We start from the raw sequence: 13,037 nt of genomic DNA, 5'->3' as shown, positions 1-13,037 counted from the left end.
GGAGATAATTAAACTAAAGGTGTTGGTGGCAGAGAGAGAGAGAGAGAGAGAGAGAGAGAGAGAAAGAAATAGGTAGTTTGATTAACGAGTGTCTGACCCAGTGGTGACACATCGTAGGCACCCTTTTGCACTCTCTCTCTCTCTCTCTCACACACACACACACACACACACACTGACACACACACACACACTTGCACAATCCTCAATCATCCTTTACAGCAGAATATCTCGTCATGCCACGTTGAGTACACCGCTTCCCGTCCGATCAGTGAAGTTAAGCAACGTTGGGTCTGGTTAGTACTTGGATGGGTGACCGCCTGGGAACACCAGATGCTGTTGGCATCCCTATGTGTCAAGGGTTGGTGGAGGATTAGTGCCCCTCCCTGTAAAAACAATTAACTCTAAGCCCTTGACCACCCCGTTTGGGATACATGGCGTCTGGCAATGGATGGATGGATGGACTATTTAAATGCACATCTACCCTGCATCGAACCCATTACCCATTACTACGGACGCACACAAATCATTAACACTCTCAGGCTCCCTTGACTCACTCTTAGCTGAAGAAAATAGTTTGGGCTGATGAAAACTGACAACTGACGAAACACAATGAAAACCCTATCTAAACTAATGGGTGTTTCAGATGATTTCGATTTGTCCTCTATGTGTTCGTTCACTCCTCGTTTTCAGCTTAATTAAACCGTCTGGAGTGGAATAATACTGTATACCTAAAGTTACCCCCACCATGAGGGGGTTGATCACTTCATTCTTAGGTGTTTATTTATCCTCCATTATCTCTTTCTCCAGACAGTCTTTTTTTTTTTTTTTTCTAATTTTTGAGACCTCTTGCGGTGACGTGGTTAAAAGCAGTCTATCTAGAGTCTTAGGTAAGAATGCATCTCCTTGGTTGCTAGTCAAATGAGCCCTTATCTCTGACTACACATGGCCATCAGCTGGGATATATATATATATATATATATATATATATATATAAACTAAATGCAAATTGCCATCCCTGTCAAATATACTTTTCCAGACACATTATGCGTCTCCTTGGTTGCTAGTCAAATGGGCCCTCCACTCCGACTACACTTGGCCATCAGCTGAGCTAAAAAAGTTATAGATGTGAAACCAGATGCAAATTGACATCCTTGATAAATATGTCTTTCCAAACTCTCTCAAACACATTGTGCGTCTCCTTGGTTGCTAGTCAGTTCAAACACACTCCACCCCTGAATGTTCAACCTTAAAAAACTGTTAATAAAATTCCGTCTTTCCAGAACATGTCGCTGTTAACAGAAGGCCTTTGGCTCTGTTAAGCATTATGAAGTGACTGAAGGTAACTTGTGCAGAAGCCAGGCAGATGTGACAGGCAGGAGGGAGATAGGCAGGAGACAGAGGGTGGTAGGTAGGAGGAAGGCAGTGGGTGCAAAGGACAGGCAGGGTTCGGGAGGGGTGATTGGAAATGTTGGTAGGAAGAAAAGAGGCAGAATGTGGTAGGTAGGAGGGAGGTAGGGGGTGGCAGGCAGGAGGGAGGCAGAGGATGGCAGGCAGGAGTAAAGCAGAGGGTGGCAGGCAGGAGGGAGGCAGAGAATGACAGGTAGGAAGGAGCCAGAGGGTGACAGGCAGGAGGGAGGAGAGGGTGGCAGGCAGAAGAGAGGCGGAGGGTGGCAACCAGGAGGGAGGCGAAGAGTGGCAGGCAGGAGGATGCCAGATGGTATTAAGATATACACAGAAGAATCAGCATATACTCCACCATCACGAAAACAAAACAAATATGCAACAAACTAAAAAAATAATAATAAATTGATGAAAACGGTACAGTAATCAAAACAGTACGGTAATGAAAACGGTACAGCACTGCAGGTGGATATGGAGGGGCGAGTGGCTGAGGGGTATAGGATGCAGGAAATAAAGAACGGTACAGCAAGACAAGGAAGGTACACTTAAAGAGCTGTGTAGAAAAGAAAATAGACAGAGGAACAACACTGTGTCTTTAACTGTATCATTCCATTTCAGGGAGAGTGATGTCCAAATCTAACCTTTCCCCCAGGCTGACAATGTACGAATTGGAAATGAGAGTCTACAAGGAGAGTGATGGATGTGAAAGTCGAAGTGTGTTAACGGCTTTCTTGTGTGCGGTGTGTGTGTGTGTGTGTGTGTGTGTGTGTGTGTGTGTGTGTGTGTGTGTGTGTGTGTGTGTGAATGCTTGAGTGCGTGAGTGTGTGTGTGTGTGTGTGTGTGTGTGTGTGTGTGTGTGTGTGTTAATGCTTGAGTGCGTGAGTGAGTGAGTGAGTGAGTGTGTGTGTGTGTGTGTGTGTGTGTGTGTGTGTCAGAGAGAGAGGGGGGGGGGCAAAACGAAAAATGGCACACTATGACGAAAACATTACACGAAACAAAACTGAATTGGCCTAAATAAAGAGGAACAAAGTAAGTGCAACAAAAATACAAGAGATATAGTGTAGCAATAACCCCATTCGTGGCCGGAACAACTCTAGAAATCTGCTCTAGATATTGTCAGAGGATTTTGTTAAACTGAGAGTGAGTTATAGGAGTCTGAGAGCGTTAGTAAAAGGTACAGACCTAAAGAGTAACAAGCTGAGAGGGACGAGGCAGGACAAGGATGAAAGACCAGAAAGCCGGACAAAGACTGCCATCCGGATGCAATACCGCCACTCTCCTCACCATCCCAGGCTGCTATGACTCACTCTTAGCTGGAATAGAATGCTAGAGATGTCCGGATCATGAGGGGGTTAAGCACAATACAGTGGAACAAATCTGGTGCGACTGAACGGAAGGAAAAAATAAGAAAACGAGGCAAGCAAAGCAATATCCGCTCAGTATGACAAGAAAGTACCGTGGAATGAAAAACGGTACACTACAGCATGAACGGTACAGCGACCTTACACGCGGATATGTGTACCGGCTGTATGGATTAATGGGTACATAAAAACAAGACTGGTACACTTGAGACGGTCCAGTGAAACATGACTGGTACGACTGATATCAAGAACACGAACATATCTTGAAAAAAGTGGTACAGTATAGCAGGAACGGTACGGTCCTACAGGGGGACACTTGATAGGCTGTGTGGATTTAGAGATAAGATGCGGTACAGCAAAACAAGAACGGTACAGCGTGGCTACAGAGCCATGGTGAAAACAGATTGCTAGGATCGAAATAAAACAAATCTATAGCAGAAAGAAAAGTGGGACAAAGCCATGACAAACGATACATTATGACAGGAACGGTACGGCAACCTACAGGTGGCTATGGTGTGCAGGCTGAGGAGTACCAAGCCGGAGGGAGGAGGGGCAAAGCCGGACAAAGCCTGCCAGCCGGACACAGTCCGTCGCCCTCTTAATGGATCGCAAGTCAGCGCTGGAAATTATCTCTAAACTGGTTTCGCTTCACTTCCCTCTGCCTGGCGAAGACCTTGCCTGCCTGCCTACCTCCTATATTGTCACCTCACTGTCTGCCTGCATCTACCTGCCTGCTTACGCCTCCCAGTCTACCTGCATCTCCCTGCCTGCCTGTTTACCTGGCTACCTCCCATCTTGCTCGCTGATTATTTACAGTATCTTCATTACCTGCTTGCTTACCTGTCTGCCTACCTGCTTGACCCCTATACTGCTGCCTAACCATCTATATGCTTCTACCTCCATCCTATATCGCTGCCTGACAATCTATCTACTTTTATGTCTCTTCCTGGCGTATTGATCGGTTTACCTACCTCTTTGTTTACCTCTGCTTGGTTTAGCGCAGTCTCTACTTATCTCCTTTACATGCTTAGCTGCTGCCTATCATCCACCCTCACGCCTCTGCTTATTATTTATGTAAGGAGGAAGGAACCAAAGACCAGATGGCCGTAAGACTGCTCCCTCCAAGCAAAAATAAAAACAAGATAACAGAGCCAAATTCAAGATCTGTTCATTGCCTAACTCTACTTCGCAATGATGTGCATTATCACCTAACACAGTGCTGCCTACCTTAACACTCAATCTTACCGATTTAATTTTCTTGGGGATAAGGGGTGATAGTAACGAGATGAAAACAGATTTAAAAACACCCAACGACGCACAGGGATAAGGGATACACTCACATTTACACCTACACCCTCTCAGACAACACCCCCCACACACCCACACCCCTCTCCCCCGGCAGTCACACAGGCATGCAGGTAAAGGGAAATGTCACACACACACACACGAGAGAGAGAGAGAGAGAGAGAGAGAGAGAGAGAGAGAGAGAGAGAGAGAGAGAGGCGGGACCTGGCATCTACAGTATATAACCAGGCTTCTTCACCCAAGGGGCTTCGGGGTCAAACTGGTGGCCGTCATTCCCTTTGTCCAGTTTGGAAACCCTTGACCACCAGGAAGTACAGTTCCAATCAATAGTTCGTTTACACCACCTTGCCGGAAATTAACTCGAACGATGTCTTTACTGTCTCTATTAGTCTGTCTTTACTGCCTCAGTGTCTCCAGCACATTCTGAATGCATCTTTATTTAGTTCTTTATTTTTGGGGTAGATATGAGGCCCCACAAAAAAAAAAAAAAAAGTAATAGGGATATATAATTACTCTGGTCTCCTGCATGATATGTATATTTTAGAAATTTCTGAAAAAAAAAAAAAAAAGGTTATCTTGCAAATCTTTTATATGTGAGGAATTTTTGTACGGCCAATGTTTATTATTCATCAGAACACTGCATTGATTCACACAATATTCTATCCTCCTCTTAAAATATATAAATAAGTAAATATATCATAGGCGTCGTTATTTGAAAGTGTGGAGCGTGTTCGAGTGAGGAAGGTTGTTATTATTATTATTATTATTACTATTATTATTATTTTTAGCTTTGTAGGTGTGTCGAACAGTTGTAGCTCTGATGATTAAAAAAGTATAAATAAATTTTTTGGTGTTCAGTTTGCTGGTTACTCCAAAGGTCTCCCATTATATGCAATTTTCTAACCATGATTTTTAGGGGGGGTCAGCCCTCCTCAGTAAATTAAAAACTCTAAGAATTTGTGAAAGGACTGAAGCTATGGCTTTGAAATCTTAGAATAATGTTGTATAATGGACTTTCATCCGTAAAGCGATATTTGAGGAGCGTGACCCTCCTAGTGATTCTTGGAGGGTTGAGCCCCCCTCCCGAAAATACAAACTACCAGAAACAGGGGATTGAGGGTACATGTTAAATAGGTAAATATGAGAGCAGACGCCATGAGGTGCTTATTTGCTGTGCCCATATCTTTAACTTAGGCCTTTGAGCCTGTGGTGGGTTCTTCACATAATATCCTGGGATACAAGGCCATTATCTCATCCAGGCTACCACTGTTACCTCCCCTGGGTACTCATTCAACATCATCCAGGTTACCACTGTTACCTCGCCTGGGTACTCATTCAACATCATCCAGGTTACCACTGTTACCTCCCCTGGGTACTCATCCTACCTATACACCCAGACAGTTGTGGTAACAGACTACGATGGTCAGCATCAAACACGGCTAATATACTGCTTTGACCGGCATTGTACTGATTACCCACGATCTGGACCTAGGGTGACCGTGGACTGATAACTGACGTGTTACCAGCACCGTGGATGAGGAGAGTAAGAACAGTGATACACATTTTTTACTGTAACTTGGCCTGAAATTGCCATCCCTTCCCCTTGAATGCTGAGGTGTAGCAAGAGGCAAAACACTAGAATATGGTGCTAGTCACGAAGAAGTGCTATTACAAGGAAGCAGAGTCGTGACACTGTCTTTTTCTGCCACTGAACTATGTGAAATAAGTTGCAAAGGGACGCAAATCTGGACCACATTAACGTGAATGAGAGTCTGAGGCAGCTGTGATATGTGAGTTCTTTGAAGACAGAGTATTTGTATAGGTAGACACCAAATGGGCCTGTCACCAGTTCGATTCTTAATTACTATACTCCGTTCACATTAACTAGGCGTAAAATAGCCATCTCTTCAATGCTGAACCATAACTAGCGATTAACAGCTGAATATGGTGCTAGTCACGAAGAAGTGCTTTAGAGATGGTGTTGAGCCATGGCCCTGTCTTTCTCTGCCACTGAGCTACAGGAAAGAAGCTGCAAAAGGACGAAAATAAATACAAAGTTAAAATAAGAGAGAGAGAGAGAGAGAGAGAGAGAAACCTCAACCATCTCTCGAACTGAAACCCTTATTTACCCCATTCTGCTGGAGCGCCTTGACCCACTAGTCCACCAATCCGCCAAAATATTACAAGTAGGAGAATTTGCGCGCCGAAAAATGCCTCCAAAGTTTTCGCGCGTGCGGGGGGGGGGGGAGGGGTCCGGGAGCCGAGGTGAACTCCAAGACCGAAAGCGTCAGTTGTGACATGTTTGCGAGTGGGTGTGAGAGGATCCGTCTTGCTCACTGGTTCGGCTACACAGAGAGGCCGACAGGGAACTGAGGGTCGATCGTTCCAGACTTCTTTTTTGTAGGAATTACCGTAGGGAGAGAGAGAGAGAGAGAGAGAGAGAGAGAGAGAGAGAGAGAGAGAGACGAAGCTGTCCAATCTCCGATATGGTATTGTTGGGCTAGGGAATTTTTATGGTGCTTTTTTGTTATTCCTGTTGTTTGTATTATTATTATTATTATTATTATTAATAGTTATCTTAGGCTACTGTTATTACTGCCTTTACTCCTATTGCAAGTGATACCGCTATGTACAGGAGGAGGGGAAGACCGAGAATGAGATGGGGGTTTGGGGTGGAGGGGTATATGAATGAGGGTAATGTGAGTTGGAGGGAAGGCGGCCTGATGGCGGGGGAAAGATGGCCAAGGGCAGGGTGACATGGAAGTGAGTTATTCGTGGACCACCCCCTCAGGGTTTAAGACGTCTGACTATAGATAGATAGATAGACAGACAGACAGATACCAGATAAGCAGGTGGATACACAAATAGATAGATAGATAGATAGGTCGGTAGGTAGATAGGTCGGTGGGTAGGTAGGTTGGAAGGTAGGTAGGTAGGTAGACAGGTAGGTCGGTCGGTATGTATGTATGAAGGTAGGTAGGTAGGTAGGTAAGAAGGTAGGTAGGTAGGTAGGTAAGTACGTAGGTAGGCAGAAAGACGGACAGGCAGACAGTCAGACAAATAGATAGACAGTCTGACAGAAATAGACAGGCAGACAAATAGACAGACAGACAGACAGACAGACAAGACAGACACCCCATCCACTCCAAGACCAAACACAATTAAAAATTAAATTCCTCTCTACCATCACATCACCAAATTAACTCCCATCTACGTAACTTCGGTCAATGTCATCATTCAGCGAGAGATAGCAGGAGAAGCAGAGAAAGCAGGAGCAAATACACTTCCTGCTTCCCACGTCCTCTCAAACAGGAAGAAGCAGGAAAGAGTAGGAGAATAAGGAAGTGAGTGAGTTAGAGGTGATATATGGTTGAAATTGAACCCCTGAGATGAGGGATGAGTGGAAGAGCGGCTGAGAGAGAGAGAGAGAGAGAGAGAGAGAGAGAGAGAGAGAGAATCTATTTTATAGTTGAAAGATAGGGGGTGAGATGTTTTTTATAGCTGAGAGAGAGAGAGAGAGAGAGAGAGAGAGAGAGAGAGAGAGACGCTTTTTTTACGCTTTTTTTTCTTGTTACCGCTAGACGAATTTTTTCAGCTCAGGATCTCTCTCTCTCTCTCTCTCTCTCTCTCTCTCTCTCTCTCTCCCTAACACCTTTTCCTAAGCGATTTATTTTCCTTATTACACCTCACTGTCCTCTTTTGTGTTTTAAAATCCTTCCAATATCGCAATTCTCCGCATAAATGACGTACAAATGGAAATTTACCAGCCATATCCAAAATAAATCGCTAAGGAAGAGGTGTTAGGGAGCTTGAATGTAGGTTGAGAATAGGGTGAGGGAGGGTGCAAATAGGGTGAGGAAGATTGAGCAGGGTGAGGGAGGTTGATCATAGGGTGAAGGAGATTGAGCAAGGTGAGGGAGGGTGAGAATAGGGTGAGGGAGGTTGAGAATAAGGTGAGGGAGACATGAGGGTGAGGAAGACATAAAGATGAGGGAGGGTGGTATGACGGAGGAGATTTAAGGGAGAGGAAGATGGAAGGAAGGAGTGAGTAAGATTGATGCAGGAAGAAGGAGGAAATGATGGGAGGAGTCAGGGGAGGAAGGGGAGGGGGAGGGAGCAGGGAGGGAAAGGAAATGCAGAGGGAAGGAGAGGGAGGTGGAGGGGAGGGAGAGGGAGGAAGAGAATTGGGAGGAAGGAGGGAATGGAAGAGGAGGGAAGGAAGAAAGTGCGAAGGAGTGAAGGATGGATGAATGGGAAGGAGAGGAAATGGAAGAAGAAAATTGGATGGAAGGAAGAAGGAAGAGGGGAAAAATTGGAGAGAAGAGGGAAGGAGAGGAAGGGGAAGGAGGGGATGGAGGAGAAGGGAATGTTAGGAAAGGAGAAAGAAACTTGAAAAGGAAAAGACAATAAAACGGAAGAGAATTTATGAACTGGAGGTAACAGGAGGAAAAGACTTATGGAGAGAGAGAGAGAGAGAGAGAGAGAGAGAGAGAGAGAGTAGGGGGGGCTTCACTAAAACATAAAGGAAACGAATGGAAGAGAGTAAAAAGGAAGGCGGGGTGGGAGGGAGGAGGAAGGGAGAGAGAGAGAGAGTGAGGGAGGAAGAGGAGAAAGGGAGAGAGAACTGAGAAAGAAAAGGAAAAAGAGAGAGAAGAATGAGAGAGAAAAGGGGAAAAAAAGAGGGTCGACGAAGGGTGGGAAGAGGAAGAAGGAGAAGAGAGGGAGAGAGGAAGAGGAGGAAGGGAGAGAGACAGAGGGAGGATGAGGAGGAAGGGAGAGAGATTGAGGGAGGAGGAGGAGGAAGGGAGAGAGTTGGAGGGGAGAGAGTTGGAGGGGGGGGGGAAAGGAAGAGGAGAGAGGAGGAAAGGGGGAGAGAAAGGGAAAAGGAAGAGTAAGAGAGAACCTAGGAACAGGAGGGGGTCAATTGTCTCACTTAAATATAGCTTTCTCTCCCCCTCACTTTATCAGCCGACATACATGAAGGATTTGGACAGGAAGGGAGGTAGAGAGAGAGAGAGAGAGAGAGAGAGAGAGAGAGAGAGAATCTGAGGAACAGGAAATAGCCCACTAAAATATACCCCCTCACTCGCTATCCCCCTGTACCCCCAGGTCACCACATACATCTTGACCTGATCTGCCCTGTACATCCATTCCCCCGGGTCAATGTCGCCTGAGTTACGTGCCTTCCACCTCGTAAGGAAGAATATCGCTGGTGGGTTCCTTTGGGGTCAGGAAATATGTGTGACTTCAGGTGGAACTGAAGGCAGGGTTTGTATGTTGTGATACGGAGGGATTTTAGTTAGGTTTTGTGGATTTATTTGTGTGTTGTTGTTGTTGGTGGTGGTGGTGGTGATGTTGTTGATGATGCTGATGTTGCCTTTGTTATTATTATTATTATTATTATTATAATTATTATTATTATTATTATCATTATTATTATTATTATTATATTATTATTTTGTGGTAGGTGGTGACGCTCACCATCCACTCACTCGATGTAGTGCTGCTCTCGGGTGTCTGCCCTTTCCTCTCCTCCATCCTTCTTTCCTTCCATCCTCTTCTGTCTTTCTTTCCTTCAGTCTTTCCTCCTCCTTCTGCCTAAGGGTGACTTTACACTCCCTCTTCTGTCTTTCTTTCCTTCATTCTTTCCTCTTCCTTCTGCCTGTGGGTGACTCTACACGAGTGACAAGCCAAATGGTTTCCTATGCACCAGGAAATCATTTACTACGCTGGGTGGTAACCATATAACCAAATTTTGGCGCCTGGTTGTTTAGTGGGTAATTACGGCGCTCCAATCGGATTGAGCCGGTGAAGGTTTAAATCCAAGGGATGGTTGGGGTTGACTGCTCACATAATGCCACTCAGGGATGAGTGAGGCTTCTCACTCTCATTTTCAATGTCGGAACCAATGCCTAGCCCAGGGCTCCAACGTTCCTCATGGGCCAACGTAGGATTGGATGATGGATGGATGGATGGATTATATTATTACCTCCGCCAAGGAGGTTATGTTTTCACCCCTTTCCGTTTGTTTGTTTGTCAGCAAGATTACACAAAAACTACTGGACGCATTTCCACGGAACTTGGTAGAAAAATGGACCTTGGCCCAGAATAGACTCCATTAAATTTTGGTGCGGATCCGGATAAAGATGCGGATCCAGGATTTTTTTTTTTTTTCAATTTCTTTAACATTGCGAGATAGGGAGTTTTTCGACATTTTCTTAAATTTTTCAGTGAATATTACTTGGATCTTGACGAAAAGAAATATATATATATATCAGCCATATTTAGGATGTTGGTATCTATGAATGTGTACAGTTTGGCGCGGATCCATAAATTATGGTGTTACAACTTATAGGGTTCTGAGTTTGATGCTTGATTAGACTTGACTGAATTAAAAGGAACTGCATGTTGGGCCTTGGCAGAGGTATGCGCTCTACTGAGTGCCGTTCTATTATTTTATTATTATTATTATTATTATTATTATTATTATTCTTATTATTATTATTATCAATCACTCAATCAATCAATCAGATTTATTTCGTATCTCTCGATACATAGAAAATAATACATTTCACCATCATAAAGGTAGTAGTAAAAGTAGCAGCACAGAACTGTATAAGCAGTAATAGTACTAACAGTAGTTGTACTAGTGATGGTAGTAGTAGTAGTAGTAGTAGTAGTATCTTCATCATCATCATCATCATCATCATCATCAACATCAACATCATCATCATCATCATCATCATCATCACTGCTGTGGTAGATTTTTCTTAGCTAATAAAATCGTCTAACGTTAGCAGGAATTTAATGCAAAGTTATGTATGCGATCAGCTAAACCATCCATGATATGTATATTCCCGGAGTTAATGGAAATTTTCACATCATTTCTGGATTAAAATGCTCCCTTATTTTGAGAATCGGACCCTTATTCTGAGACTCACGCCCTTATTCAAAGACTCTCGCCCTTATTCTAAGACTCGTGCCCTTATTCTAAGACTCGTGCCCTTATTCTGAGACTCGGGTCCTAATTCTGAAACTCGGGCCCTTATTCTGAAACTCGGACCATTATTCTGAGTCGCACAGTAGACCTCACAGTACCTCTTTCTTACCGACTTATTTTGCATAGTACACTTTATATAGTCTTGTGGTTAGGTATAGCGTCTTAATACCGGTTTACTTCAATAACATACACGAGAATAATGGGGTATACTGTCCAGAATATATCGCTAAGATAAATGTGTTAAGAAAGCTCCAAGGACTCCTGATAAACGACCCTTACACCGAATAAACTCCACTTCCCCTTCACCTCGACAGGCACCGCAGTCCTCAAAACCACCAGGAGAAGGGACAAAATTTAATGACTCCCAGCTTTGTATTCTCGTAGGTTAAGGAAGCTCCCTAACACCTCTTCCTTAGCGGTTTAGTTTTGGATATGGGTGGTTAATAATCCCCACTCGAGGTTATTTATGCACAGTATGGAGATGCTGGAAGAATTTTAATAACACAGAAGAGGAGACTAACGTGTAATAAAAAATAAATCGCTTAGGGAAAGGTGTTAGGGTGATAGGATATCGGAAGGATTTATGTAATACAGAAGTGGACAGTAGGCTAAGCTGTAATAAACAAAATAAATCGCTTAGGAAAAGGTATTAGGACTTCAGGATACTGAAAGGATTTATGTAACAGAACAGGACAGCAACGTGTAACAAACAAAATATGTCGCTTAGGAAAAGGTGTTTAGGTGTTTTGATACTGGAAGGATTTGTGGAACACAGAACAGGGCAGTAACGTGCAACAAACTAAATCGCTTAGGACAAGGTGTCAGGGAGCTTCTGTAACAATGAGGATGATGACTCTAGTATTAAAAATGCACACCGCACTTCCTCTTCGCCCCAGCAAGGCACCGTAGTCCACTTGACCGCCAGGGGAAAGAAATACGGACAGCATTTTCCAGTATCAAAATATAGTGTGGCTCAGAGGTGTGAAATTGGGACACCTGCTCTCTTGGGCTGCGAGTGTCCTACAGGTAAAGCTTCCGGCCAAATAATGTCTCCTCCACCACCTCTCTCTCTCTCTCTCTCTCTCTCTCTCTCTCTCTCTCTCTCTCTCTCACACACTCAATGAAAAATAAAAAAGAACTCCCCATTTCTGAAACCCATTATTTTTTCATTTTATATCACCCTTTCTCCTGACGATTGTATTCAGGTTGGAATAGATTTTTCAGGCTAGAAGCGTGGCCAGATCGGTAGGGTGGTGGTCAGCGGTCCCAATGTTCGGGGGTTCGATTCCCGTCTGGGTCAGGAGAGCAATTTAAGGGCTTCGAATTTCGTTAGACTTGATAGACCATAAGACCCGTCAATATGCCGTAAATACACCCCAGCTAATACCAGTACACCAGTCCTGTATGAGACAATCCTAGCGTGTATTCAGTATGGACGGTTGGTGTTAGCGCCGAAGTGGTGTCATGTGGAGGTGTGTGGTACGTGGGACTACTGGGCCTCAGGGAACGGGCTATTAAATTCTATAGCCAGAGTTTTGGGCATAAACTAAAGGAAAGGTATGGGATTAATGACACCAAGTGAAAATGAGTGCCCTTTAGAATCACAATTTAAAGACAGACATAGTTTCAATAAAATTTTCTTCAGCAACAAAAACCCGATAAAGTCGTGTCCCTTTCACTGAGCCTGTCTTGCAGTGCCAACAAAAAATCTATCTGTCTATTGCCAGACGCCTTAATCCCTCAAGGTGTGGCCATAAACGTATCGCCTCCATGTCGGCCTGATAGCCCTTTCACTGCCCTCCCCCCAGCTCACACCCCTCTCTCATATACCTAACAAAAAATACGGTAACAAAAGAAGGTGAAATATCTCTTGTGTGACGATTGTGGCTGGTCTTGTCCTGAGAGGAGGCAAGAATAAAGAGGGAGGTGACCATATCCATATTCCAGACCCGCAGACCATTTCACCAGAG

General features: G+C 44.3%; 1 pseudogene; it reads left to right on the top strand.

The window, feature by feature from the left end:
* Window positions 1–223: 223 nt before the first annotated feature.
* LOC145418880 (5S ribosomal RNA) lies at window positions 224–338 on the top strand (annotated as a pseudogene).
* Window positions 339–13,037: the final 12,699 nt, after the last annotated feature.

This window comes from Coenobita brevimanus, chromosome 116 (genome assembly GCF_032717465.1).
Source record: "Coenobita brevimanus isolate Jiangsu-jjx chromosome 116, ASM3271746v2, whole genome shotgun sequence".
Classification (NCBI taxonomy): Eukaryota; Metazoa; Arthropoda; class Malacostraca; order Decapoda; family Coenobitidae; genus Coenobita; species Coenobita brevimanus.
This window is presented reverse-complemented; position numbering and strand designations above follow the sequence as displayed.